Here is a 13,490-nt window from a genome sequence, read left to right on the forward strand (position 1 = left end):
ATTGGTTTCGGTGTTCGACCACCACCTCAGAACGGATTATGGTCGAGTACCGAGGTACGACTGTAGTTAGAATTTTTGTTTATCATTTCCTCGTCCAAATAAGCAAACGCCACTTTAATTGACCTCAATAAATTGTAGGTTTCTCTGAGTATTTTATCAATATGCTTATCCGGTGTCATGTTCTTGCTGATCATCACTCCAAGATCTTTCTCCGAATTTACTTTTTTCACCTCCACCAATTTTGTAATCTTTTGATATTCTGTTTTTACTCTTTCCAAATTCCATTATACTACATTTCCTGATATTGAATTTTACTTCCCACTTTTGAGTCCAATTCCAGATTTTGTCCAAATCTTGTTGCAATGAGTTGCAGTCTTCCTCCGTTTTTACCTTCTTTAGTATCTTTGCATCATCTGCAAAGAAATTCATATAACACTTTACACCTTCATCCATGTCATTAATGTATATGGCAAACAGTGTGTGTGTGTGTGTGTGTGTATTTACCTAGTTATATTTTGCGGGAAGGGGAGCTATGCTCGTGGTGTCCTGCCATTGTATCTCGCAGTGTCTAGTTTGCATTTAAACTCATGAATGGTTTTTGCGCATACTATTTCATTATCCAGTTTGTTCCAAGTGTCCAAAACTCTGTGGAAAACTGTTTTTCTTCAGTTCTCTTCTATAGCTATGTTTTTTTATTTTCTTTCCATGTCATCTTATGTTTCTCTTGTCCCAGTTAAGTAAGTCCTCTCTATCAAGTATCTCTGTGCCTTTCATGATTCTGTAGATGGTCAATGTGTGTGTATTTACCTAGCTGTATTTAACGGGAAGAGAGCTATGCTCATAGTGACCCGCTTTTGTATCTTTCCACATCCAGTTTGTTCTTAAAGTCATGTATAGTTTTAGTACTCAAGGTTTCTTCATTTAATTATTCCAGATATCTATCATTCTGTGTGGGAAGCTATTCTTTTTTAGATCTTTTCTGTAACTGTCCTTCTCAAGTTTCTTCTTGTGTCCTCTTGTTTTTCTTCTGTCCCACTTAAGTAAGTCATCTGTCAAGAATTTCCATCCCTTTCATAATTCTGGGTATGTATCTCTGTGTGTGAGAGAGCTTGAGTCAAAGCATACACCCATTCACTATTCCTACAATTTTATCACGTGAATGCAATCCTATCACTGAACACCAATCAGGTTCAAGGCATTTCAAGACAGCATGCACATGGAAAAAAGATATATATATATATATATATATATGTTGTCAGTATGGGATCGCCCCTCAGTGCTATAGCCGCCTGCTTAGCAATGGAAATTCTAGAGCAAAACAACTACAAACAGTTCCTCCCCGATGGCACCACCTAGTTCAGGTATGTAGATGAATGGCCGACACGAGGGTTCTACTCTAGGATACATGATATCAATCTGTTGCATTTTTAAGTAACTTTTTCTATTGAATACTATCAAATACAAGCTGTTTACTGTTTATCAATGCTTTTTAGTTTCATTTTTTATAGTTTTTTCTATTTTTTTTAATGTTTTAATACTGTACTGTATTTCAGTATATATATGTATGCAGGTACTGTATGTATATACTATACCTGTATACACACACACACATGTATTAAATATAACCTTGCTTACCATTTTTATTTTTTTTTAATTGTAGTTTCCTTTTAATAATTTTTTCTTAATTCTTCAATTGTTGTATGTACTCTAAATATATGTGAATTTTAAGATCTATTTTTCTCATCCATTTCAATCCATTCTAAGTGTGAGATATAGGTACAGCAACGACTGCAACAGCACTGTAGGAGAGAAGCCAAACGCAGAGTATGGGATCCAATGTATTTAACGTTGCGCCCAGCAGGGCTTCTCCCGAAATAACATAGTGGACTTTTTTAAGGCTATCGACCCATAAGGGGGTCATTAAGCCTAGTGTGAAGTTGTTCAGTCTCTATTATTATTATTATTTCTTTTAACACCAGTTTTATGTTCGTTTCTCCCCGCAAGCTTGGGTTATATAAGGAGTCAGATGTTTGTCCACTATGTTATTTCTGAAGAAGCCCTGGTGGGCAAAACGTTAAATACATTGGATCCCATACTCTGTGTTTGGCTTCTCTCCTACAGTTGTATACAGTATTGTTTTCAGTTGCTTAGTTGTTAATATGATATGGTAAGTTAAAGAAAGAAAATACTTATTATAGTGTATTCGTATTAGTAAACTCATAATAGGCATCAGCTAGACGTAGTCGTAAGTACGTAAATATCCTTCATCCATAATTTATCAAACTCTTCCACAAATGCCTTAGCTGCAGGTGCATCACTGCTAGCAGCCTCACCTTTCAACAACACGTGGTGAACCTGGTAACGCTCTCGAAAGCAACAAAACCACCCAGCACTCACTATGAACTCATGTGAAGCGTATTCTTCACCTGCATGTTCTTTCAACATGTGAAATTAACTTGTAGCCTTACTTTGCACTGCTTGCAACATCACTCATTTCTTTGCCTATTATCTTCCAACCACGTGTATAGCAACTTTTCCATCTCTGCCATAACTGCCGTACGCGATGCCGGTTGCCACAACTATCTTATGCGCTGTGCTGCCAGACATGTACAGTAAACTCATAATAGGCATCTGCTAGATGTGGTCGTAAGTACGGGTGGTCGTAACTCGCGTACGTTGTAACTCGGATAGTGACTGTATACAGTTAACAGTCAAACAAGAAAATCAGGACTCTCTCCCATACCTTGACACTTTAATCATCAGGAACAATAATACAGCAAAATTCAAAGTTTGCAGAAAACCCACAAACAAAAACGACTACATACATTACTTCAGTGCCCACAGCGACAGAACTAAAAGTGGTATACTAATAGGTTTCTTCCTGACAGCACTAAGAATGTACAGCCCAGAATACCTTCAAGATGAAATAGACCACATCACCATTACATTCAAAACACTTCACTTACCAACGGGAATCATCGCCCAAGCCCAACACAGCGCTAAGAAAATCAGATGAAGAAGAATCTCAGAACCACAAACCATAAATAAAAATATCCTCCTCAGAGCACCATCATCGGACCTAATTCATCTCCTAACCAAGTAATTAAAACCCATAGGCATCACAGTAATATCAGATAAAGGATGACAAATACATGACTTCACAAATAACAGACAAAATCCCACTCAACCCTACAGTATCCTATACAAAATCCCCTGCTCAGGATGCAATCTTGCCTAGTATGGTGAAACGTACAGGGGATTATAGAAATGCCTACATGAACACAAAGCTGATGTCCATCACCACCACACAACAAATGCCTGGGTAAACCACATCGAAGAAAAACAACATTTACCTCAATGGAACCAAGCAAACATTTTACATGAAAACCTAAACAAACCAAAGAAAAACATTAGAAGCGATATAAACACCAACGATTGCATCAACAACAGAACAGGAGATGTCAAGCTTGCAAAACATGCCGCCAAATACGCCATGAGACAATTGCTCACACAAAACAAACAAACTACTACCTCCGCCCGCCACACATATGACCCTACATGACCACCAAGCCAAGCAGCATACGGAATCTCACCCAGCATCCCTCATGAACCACAACAACTGCCCTATAAATACCAATGATTTCATTCTCTGTAAATATTACCTCTGAAGAAACCTCAAAGGCAAAACTGGTCAGGAATAAAGTCTCTTGTTCCCAATCGTGTCTTTCCATTCTTACCATTTATACACCTGTCATGTCATGATATATATACATACATACACACACACACACACACATATATATATATATATAAATAAAAGCACACACACACACAAATACATATGAAGTGTATCTCACAGCATGTAACACGATTTGTGATATACATATCAAATGGTTTTCTCCCCTTAAAAGGTGGTAGCTCAATCAAAGCACAAAAACTTCACAACACTTCATGGATGAAGGGCCACCCATCTATCAACATGGTTCAAGGATTAAAGGCAATGCAGCACGACCATCTCCACCTCCACAGCTATATCTGACAGCCTGGGCTGATTTATCTACACTACTCAATTATATTGTGACCCACTTTCTTGTCTACTGGAACAACCAAGAACATCTCTTCAGGCTACATCAATGCTTCATTCATCCACCCCTATCTTTTACATTATTTTTTCCTTGTTTGAGCCTTGCTTGTATTGTCTGCACTGCACAGTACCATGGGTACAAGTTCTCCCTCATACAAAGGAGAAGGAATACCAGGGGAATGCGAGATAGATTTGTTTCATGGAGGACGTGACAAGGTGTGCAAAGATGATATGTAGAACAGGAAGGATGGGAGGGAATAGAAGGAAGGGTAGTGAGAGTGGGATAAGGTGAAGATGGTAGTAAAAGAGAGAGCTGAAGCAAGCAATGTGGATTGGCTGCAAAGTAATGTTTGGGAAACATACAAGGTACAAGAAAAAGAAAGAAGCAAGACAATATATATAGAAGGCAAATAGGGGAGCAGATGTAAAGCTGAGTAGGAGTATGACAAGAATTTGAAAAGAATAAAAATATTTTTGAAAAGTCACGGTAGAAAGGAAAAGGTGAAAGGTGCACAAGGATAGACTTTAATGGAAGTGAAGGTGGTATGGGGAAGATGGGTTGAGTATTTTAGCAAGTTGTTGAATTTGGAGGTAAGGGAGGGATTGATTGTGACAGTGGGAGGCACTAAGAAAATGACTGATGGAGAGGAAAATGAAAGATATGGGAAAAGATGAAGTAAAAGGAGCTTTGAAAATGATGAAGGTTATTAAGGCACTACAGTTGGATGGATGTCATATGCAGTATCTGAAAAAGGGAGATACAGTTACAATGGACTGGCTGGTCACTCCATCATCACGCCCTGATGTCCATAGGCCTAGGTTAGCCTGTTGGTTGAGAGATGGCAGATGACCTCCATTGTGTCCGATCTTGAGACACTATCTCCACCTGCTGAAAACTAATATTCTTGCTCTCGATGATGTATGCCATGGAATCTTTCCATCTTGTACACAGCCTCCCAAGTGGCCTCTTCTTATCTGGCATCCACTCCAATACCTTGTACATTGGTCTTCCCTCTAGCATATTTTTCATATACCCAAACCATCACACCTAGTTCTTCTCTATTGTGAGTAGCAGAGGTACTTCCAATATATTTCTTGTGTCCACATTTCTGATGTGATCTCTTTTTCTTGAGCAACGAGTCGCAACACATTTCTGCAAGTTGTAACTTACTCCTCAGCCTCTTCATCAGCATCCACATTTCACTTTCATACAACAGGATTGGCTTGAGGATTACATTATGCATGCATTTTCACTTTCTTTGGGATATTTACTTCCTTGAGCAAGGGGTACAAAAATCCAATATTTTGAGATCCTGTCAAGTTCTACTTCCAAAATAATTAAAATTATCTGTTCTGGTGACGTAAACTTCTCCCATCCAAATAATTCCAGGTTTATGGCATCAACACAGTCATGTACTCTGATTTGGTATTATTCAACTTCAATTCATAGCTGCTAATATGCTCACTCTACTATGCAATGATATCCTGCAGTTATCTGTGCATAAGTGAGACCGTGTTTGCTCTTCCTGTTGTCAAACTTGTCCCATCACTATATACAAAATAAATAAGAGGTGTGAAAGTACACCTCTTTGTCATCCACTGGTGTTCCATCACCTCTGACATCTGTATGTGCTTCTTATGGCTTTTAACAGTTCATCTGGTATGCCTGTTTCAGCCAGCAGTCCACATTTTCTCATGGCATTCTATCAAAAGCCTTCTCCAAATCCAAGAAACACATGTTGTTCAATGACATATTCCTATGATTTCTCCACCAGCAATTGTCCTGCTATCTGTTCTACTGTGCTGCATCCTGAGCAGATGCCAATAAATTCTCTATGATTTTTCTCAGCTTCTGCTCTAACATTCCCTCATACGCCTTATGTGACACATCAAAGACATCCCCTATAATTTTGACATTCTAAGGGATCATCTTTCTGGCAAGTGAGGTAGTTTCATGCATGTCTATGGGAGGGAAGTATGCCAGAAGACTGGAGAAGTACCTATATAGTTCTGCTTTACTAAGGAAAAGGGGACAAAAGTGAATGTAGTAGTTTAAAAGGGATCAATTTGTTGAGTGTATTTTGGAAAAGCATATTGTTTTAATTGAGAGGGTTAGGAGGGGAACAGGGAATAATTAGTGAGGAGCAGTGAGTTTAGGAAAGGTACATAGTGCTTGGATCAAACTTTTTTTTAGTAAGGTAGATTTGTAAGAAGTCTTTGAAAAAAGGCAGGTATGTCTTTTTTGGAGGGCTTCATGGATTAAGAAAAGGCCTATGACAGGGATGACAGGAATGCACTGTGGGAGGTATTGCAGATATATGGAATTGGGGGAAATACTGCTAGGGACAAGAGTTTTTATGAAAGTAGTAGAGCTTGTGTCAGGATTTGGAATGGTGAGAGAGCGGTCTGAAGTGAAGGTGGGGCTGTATTAGGGTTGTGTCACATCAACATGGCTGTTCAATGTGTACATGGATGGGGTGGTACAAGTAGTAAATGAGAGGATGGTGGGCAGGGGACTGGAGATGGTTAGAGATAGAGGAGGGAAGTAGGTGAACTAACTGTTATTTGTGGATGACACTGCACTTGTGGCAGGATCAGAGGAAAGTCAAAGGCAGTGACAGTTTGGGAAGGTATGTGATAGGAGAAAGTTGAAAGCAAATGTGGGTAAAAGTAAGGTGATAAGATGTAAGAGGGGAAGATGGCAGCAAATTAGAAGAGGCTAGAGGAGGTGTAAAATTTTAAGTATTTAAGTTCCCTTGTAGCAGGAAATGATAAAGTGGGAGTGGAGGTAACTGTTGTGAGGAAAGCAAGCAGATATCTTGGGGGATTGAAAAATATAATGAAAAGCGGGTATCTAGGACTGGATGCAAAGAGAAAATTATATGAAGGAGTGTTTGTGCCTGCAACGCTGTATAGAGTGAGGACTTGGAATTCAAGAGAAGCAGAAAGTAAAGTTTAAACGTGTTTGGGGGTGGTGTCCGAGGAGTATGGTTTGGGTTACATGGTTGGATAAAGTGAGCAATGAGTTAGGAGAGTGTGGGTAGAAAGGGAGCTGGTAGATAAGGCCGCTGAAATATTATTGGGAAGGTTTGAGTACATGGAAAAAATGAGCAAGGAAAGTTTTGCTAAAAATGTGGAAAGCAGAGGTAGATGGAGTGAATTTGAAGGAATGACCAAATATGAAATGGATGGGTGAGGTGAAAAGAGCTTTGAACAAGAGGGGAATGTCTATTGAGCATGGAAGGGAGAGGGCAGTTGACAGATGTAGGTGGAGAATGAATGTGTATGGATGATATTTTGATGCAGTTGGAAGGGATTTATTCCTCTCCTCTATTTTTTGCATGAGGAGACAAGGAGGAAGGGTAGCCTTGTAAATGAAGTGGCCCTGTAGTGGATGTGCTGTGTCTTGCTGCACTGCTTCTGACCTGGGCAGTGAGCAGAAGACAAGGATAACCTTTCATCCATGAAGAGCTAAGATGAGAAGGAAATGATGGGTGTTGGATGGGAGTGGAATGGGTGTGTGCTTTGGCTGGCTATCTCCCTTATAAGGGGGAAGAGGCCTTCAGTATATAGATTCATCTCTCAAGTACCAATTTCAGATCATTTGTAGAACCCCCCCCCCACCCCCAAGTGTGCGCTTGGGGGTGGAGATTGTACAATTGAGTTTTGCTGGGGTCCTCATTCTACAGTTGATCATGGCTTGCGATATGTAACATGACCTATCCTACAATTTTACAGTTAATTATGGCTTGTGATAGATAACCTAACCTAATCAAACCTATCCCCCACATTATTTAATCTATACATGCATGACTTACCCACGCCAGACACCTCAGAAATACAAATCTCTTCCTACGCAGACGACATAACAATCACATGCACACATCGTAACACAGACAAAGCTGCAGAAATAATCCAGCCTTACCTTGACACACTCAACACATGGTTCATCACAAACAGACTCAAAATAGCTCCAACCAAATCTACAGCAACACTTCTCACCAACTGGACAAAAGAACACAAATACATACCTCATCTCTACATCAACAACACTCTAATACCACACACAAACACACCGAAAATTCTTGGTGTAACATACGATACATCCATGTCTTTCAAACAACACCTCACAACCATAAAAAACAAATGCACACCTAGACTTAACGCACTTAAGTCAATCACTGGAACAACATTTGGACAAAACAAAGAAACTAATATAACAATATACAAACAATGCATACGCTCAGTGATGAATTATGCGAGTCCTGCATGGGCTCCTAATCTCAGTGAGACACACCACAACACCCTTCAAATCATACAAAACAAAGCCCTAAAAACAATTACAGGCTGCACAAATACATCACCTACAGACCATTTACACCATGAAACAAAAGTCCTCAAAGTCAAAGACCACCTCGACATGAGAGGCACACAAACACTTGCTGCAGCCACCACAAACACATCACACCCGCTACACTACATAGCAGAACACCCACACACACCAAGAAACATTAAAACTACACCCAAAGTCCTTTATTACACACAGATACTCTCTTCTCTTCCTCCACAACCACCGAATACCAGCCTCCGGAAACATATTCATAATCATATCACTCACCGCTCCATTAACACACTGAAAGACAACACACTGCTGCATGCCAGACCCCCTGATATCCACCCTTCTGAATCCTCTCTCCCACGTAAGGACAGAGTCCACTTGGCCAGACTGCGATGCGGTCACCACCCAGCACTTCTAAGCTACCAGAAGAGGCTGGACGACCGTGTTGTGAACAGCTGCCCAGGATGTAACACTTCACCCCATACCATACAACACATAATGGAAGACTGCATTATACACAATCATGCACGCGAACAACACAACATACACTCTATAAAGGATTTGTGGGAAAACCCAGTTTCGGCTGTGGCCTTCCTTGGGGAGACGGGACTGCTCGGACAGACAGTCTAGGGAACGACAACAACAACAACAGTTCATCAGTGTGAGGGGGGAAATTATAAAACTGAGTGTAGTTGGGGGTGGAGATTCTACAGTTGATCAGTGTTGTGGGGAAATTCTACGACTGACCCACAATTTTTTCTAACACTTTACCTCCACATCCACTCCTCCATTCATTGCCAAAGGCAATCTAAAGTTACTTAAAACTCCAATTAATCCTTACATTGATTACTGTAGGGAAATTTACACACCCCTCTCTAGTATAGAAAATTATATTCTGGCATGTTATTGCCATAGAAAGGAGAGAGAAAAGTTGCTATATGAAGCATTTTGCAAAATTAATAGAGTAGTGTGCTCACATAACTCTAGCCTCCAGGTGATATGGCAGAGAAACATTCTATGGTATTGGTAGCATGTGTATTACTAATAGTCACAAAAGACTAGGCTCCAAGAGAGGTTTTATGTCATGTAAACTGTACTCGTTTACTTTTGGCAGGTAATCAATTTCAGTTTCTTTTTTGCTTTAAAGATGTTTGTCTTGGAGAAATTATTTTCAATGACAAATTTTTGCAATTTAACAACAGCAATACTGAATTTCCAAACAAAACTGAGTCAATGTACAGTACTTGTACAATACAGATTGACCTCTCATTAATGGATGTTAATTAGCTGTGTTTGCGGTGTTTTTGGTGCTGTGCAATCACTATGCCACCCAAAAACCACTCCAAATCAACGGATTATTCACATCAACGGACACCGTTACCCCCCTTTTAGTCTGTTAATGAGAGGTAGTACTGTGCAGTAGTCAATGTACAGTAACTTGTACAGTAGTAAAGTACCTGGTTTAAACTTTTGAATACTCTTATATCTACATAATTTTTCTTATAAACTGTCAGTCTACTATTGACGGGCCTCATGGGCATCTTGGAGGAAAGTATGGTCAGATCCAGAGGTGCAGTGCTGCAGCACCTCTAATTTCTTGCTTAAGTAGCAATAACATAAACCAGAATTTCCCTCAAATTATATTTACATTAGTACAGATATGACAATGATTTACCAAATGACAGTTTCCATGAGTTCTTACAAGTGTGAAGAAACTGAATTGGTCCAACCATCGAATAATACTATATATATATATATAAAATAAATTGGTAAATAAAATAAAAACCAAGTACAATTACACTAGTCAGATCTGTCTTGGGGTGGTTTTAAAGTCTGAGAATACAGCATAAAGGAATGTCCTACCAGTATGATTTGGAATGCTCTGCTCAATAAACCAAGATGAGATAATCACTGCAATCATGAGTACAACACCATTGTGAGGGCTTCCCAAGGTGTGTGGTTTGGTTAGGTTAAGTTATTTTTTTTTTTATTAGAATAGGCTATTGTGAAAGATTTACAGAATGCTGCCAATCTGATGGAAATACTGATCAAATCCATGTTTTCCATTGCAGAAGTGATATCATATTAGCTGTGACATACTTTTTTATTCTCCACTCATTTTTGACAAATGTGATGGCTAGTACAAAAATTGGTTACCCTAAGTATGGGTCTTCTTAGAACTAGGTGACTCCAACCATAATGTTTTCACAGAAATAGGAAAACAGGAAGAACATATCAAACAAGCACCAGCATATTCAAGTACTCATTTTCCCCATGCATCATCCAAGATAAGAGGAAGGGAGGAGGGTGGAGGGGAGTGGAATATATAGCAAATGGATTGGGTGGGAGTGGTTTCTATGCCTTTTTCTTTTTGGCTACCCCCATGTAAGGGGAAAAAGACTTTGGTATATGTATGTATCATCTAAGAGTGGAGTCATCTTCATATCACATAGTTAATAGTCCCACTCTTGATACTTTTAGAAATAGGATCACTCATCACTACCTCCCTTTCCTCAATTTTAATCAGTCCTGATCCTAATTCTGATCCCACCCTTAACCCTTATCCTAACCTCATTCTTAGTTCAAATCCTGTCACCAAACCTAACTCCCCCACCCAGAGACTGCAAATCATGGCTCCCGTGGGTTCTCAAAGAAGAATATTGAGGAATGACCTTTCTCTACAATTAGGTCAGGAATAGAAAATTGAATAACTTTGTAACTTATAATACATCAACATAATACATGTTATTCTTGGTGGAAATCAATGATAGAAAAAGTTGCTAAAAGCTATAAACAAACAAATGTAACCACTTTGACTACTTAAGATGCCATATTTGTTTTGGTAGAGGCGGAGGTCGAAGAAATGAAAGTACGATGAATTCATACATTCTTACCTAACCTACTTTTAGTAATGCAGTACCTGTCATTCTAGGGGTTGTCAGGTTGTCATTGTTGTCTCTGAATCTATCAAAACAAAGTTGGTGTCTAAAGGAGTCAATACAACTTCATTTGTTTCTTCATAAGATTTTACCAACATTTTCCAATATTAATTTTCACCAAGAAAAATATCTATTACATTGATGTATTATAATTTGCAAAACTAATATCTAAATTTCCTAAAGCTATTGTGTGTAGGTGTGCACTTCTAAAAAAAAATACCATTAGGTCTTATATTGGGTCGTTTCTCTAACCTTAAAAATTCGGCAATTCTATCATCATTATTTCCAGTATTCAATAAAATCTTTAAGATGCAATTCACCTTAAATGTGAAAAAGGTGTGAACAAATACCACTTATTCTAGATAGCTTGAGTCTGCAAAACATTTTGTCAATATATACCTCCTGTGATCCCCTACTCTTGAGGGTGCCACAAATTCTGCAGCTTCCTTGTACCCTAAACAGGATTGAATAGGGTTTATTTTGAACTATCTTAACTTTGATGTGTTGAAATTGATTTGGGTTGTTGTTGTTGTTGTCGTTCCCTAGACTGTCTGTCCGAGCAGTCCCGTCTCCCCAAGGAAGGCCACAGCCGAAACTGGGTTTTCCCACAAATCCTTTATAGAGTGTATGTTGTGTTGTTTGCGTGCATGATTGTGTATAATGCAGTCTTCCATTATGTGTTGTATGGTATGGGGTGAAGTGTTACATCTCAATCCTGGGCAGTTGTGAACAGCTGCCCAGGATTGATTTGGGTAGATTATGGTGGTTATTTTTTGTGCATGGCTTGGGTCTAGGGGTTCAAAATTAACTCAGTGCCTTCTAACCCCAAGGAATGTCAAGGAGTGAGGTCATGTGTGATCTATAGTACAATTTTCTAGTAGTGTTACATTCATAATTATGTACACCATTTCTGTCATTTCATACAATCTAGTATTTAGACAAAATAATCTTGTCAATAAGTATCTACAAAAATTTATACACTGGTCCTTAATTACATCAAGGCCAATGTCTATTTTTTTAGATTTTTTTTCTATTCCAATTTCACACACACTTTTTTATTTATTTTTTTATTTTATTTTTTTTCATCTGAAAGATCTAAATATTTTTCCCTATGGGCTGGTTACATTTGGTTAAGTTAGGTTATATTTGGGTACGAGCTTCTGGACATACAATAAGTTTCATGTTAGATATCCATGGCCATGCCTACATGATTCTAGAATTCAACATTTTTTTTTTGCTTAGGTTAATGGCATACCTCTGTAGAGACAGGGTCAACAAGTTAATTTTTGGAGTTTTACCACCCAACCTATATGACTCATCCTTTCTGATAGTTTAATATTCAGTTAGTCTGCAAATCCTACCTTCCAAGTTGACTGTACAACCAATAACTTCATTGAATAAAAAAAAAAAATTGTATGCAAATCATATTCAACGCCAATGAAGTTTATGAAATAGGAATATAATAGATATACATAAAATATTTTAAAAAATCTAGAAAGTATTTACTAAAACTGATGAGCACTAGGAGATATCTACCAGTCAAGATTCAATCATGTTTTCTTCACTACCGCACAGGTTATCACGGTCTACATATAGAAATTCTGTAAAAGCACCTGATCACAACAGTAAAAACATAATGCCCTACAATTTCCGGCAAGATTTAGGGGGTTCGCCCTCCAACTGACACCCACGACTTGACAGCCCTGACAGTATGCCACACAGGTAACACTTTTTCTTATAACTCGCATCTACTCTTAAAAAGGCATACAAAATGGGAACCAAAACGAGAAAAACGGGTTTATAAGCATTCTAACGAAATCACTTACTGATAGGTAAAGTAGATTTAACCCTAGATGATAGTAATCTCCCCTCCTCTTCCGTTACTAACGACGAACGGACGAACGGACGAACGAAATCTCTGAACCCAAAAGCTCTGCATTAGAATGACAACTGCCTGTCGAAATTGCGTGAATTTGTATTTCAATAAAGTGACACTTGATGTCACATGTCAGATGCAGGGATCTTAGGAATTCTATTTTAAAGTAATTAGAATTATATTCGACCAGTTCTGAATATACAATAATATGAAAATACGTCTTTTATACAGAATGGGCGGTGGTTGAGAATT

General features: G+C 38.6%; 1 protein-coding gene across 3 annotated transcripts in view; it reads right to left on the reverse strand.

The window, feature by feature from the left end:
- Eb1 (microtubule-associated protein RP/EB family member 1) overlaps positions 1-13,483 on the reverse strand; it is a 34,321-nt gene extending 20,838 nt beyond the window's left edge. For 2 of the 3 annotated variants that reach the window (XM_076212738.1, XM_076212737.1), the window contains exon 1: positions 13,189-13,482. The gene's annotated coding sequence lies outside the window, so the exon portion shown is untranslated. Of the gene's footprint in view, positions 1-13,188 lie in introns of all 3 variants that reach the window. The other variant, XM_076212739.1, reaches the window with a different exon arrangement.
- Positions 13,484-13,490: the final 7 nt, after the last annotated feature.

The sequence above is a fragment of the Oratosquilla oratoria genome, chromosome 30 (genome assembly GCF_046742065.1).
Source record: "Oratosquilla oratoria isolate Oo_2021 chromosome 30, ASM4674206v1, whole genome shotgun sequence".
NCBI lineage: Eukaryota > Metazoa > Arthropoda > Malacostraca > Stomatopoda > Squillidae > Oratosquilla > Oratosquilla oratoria.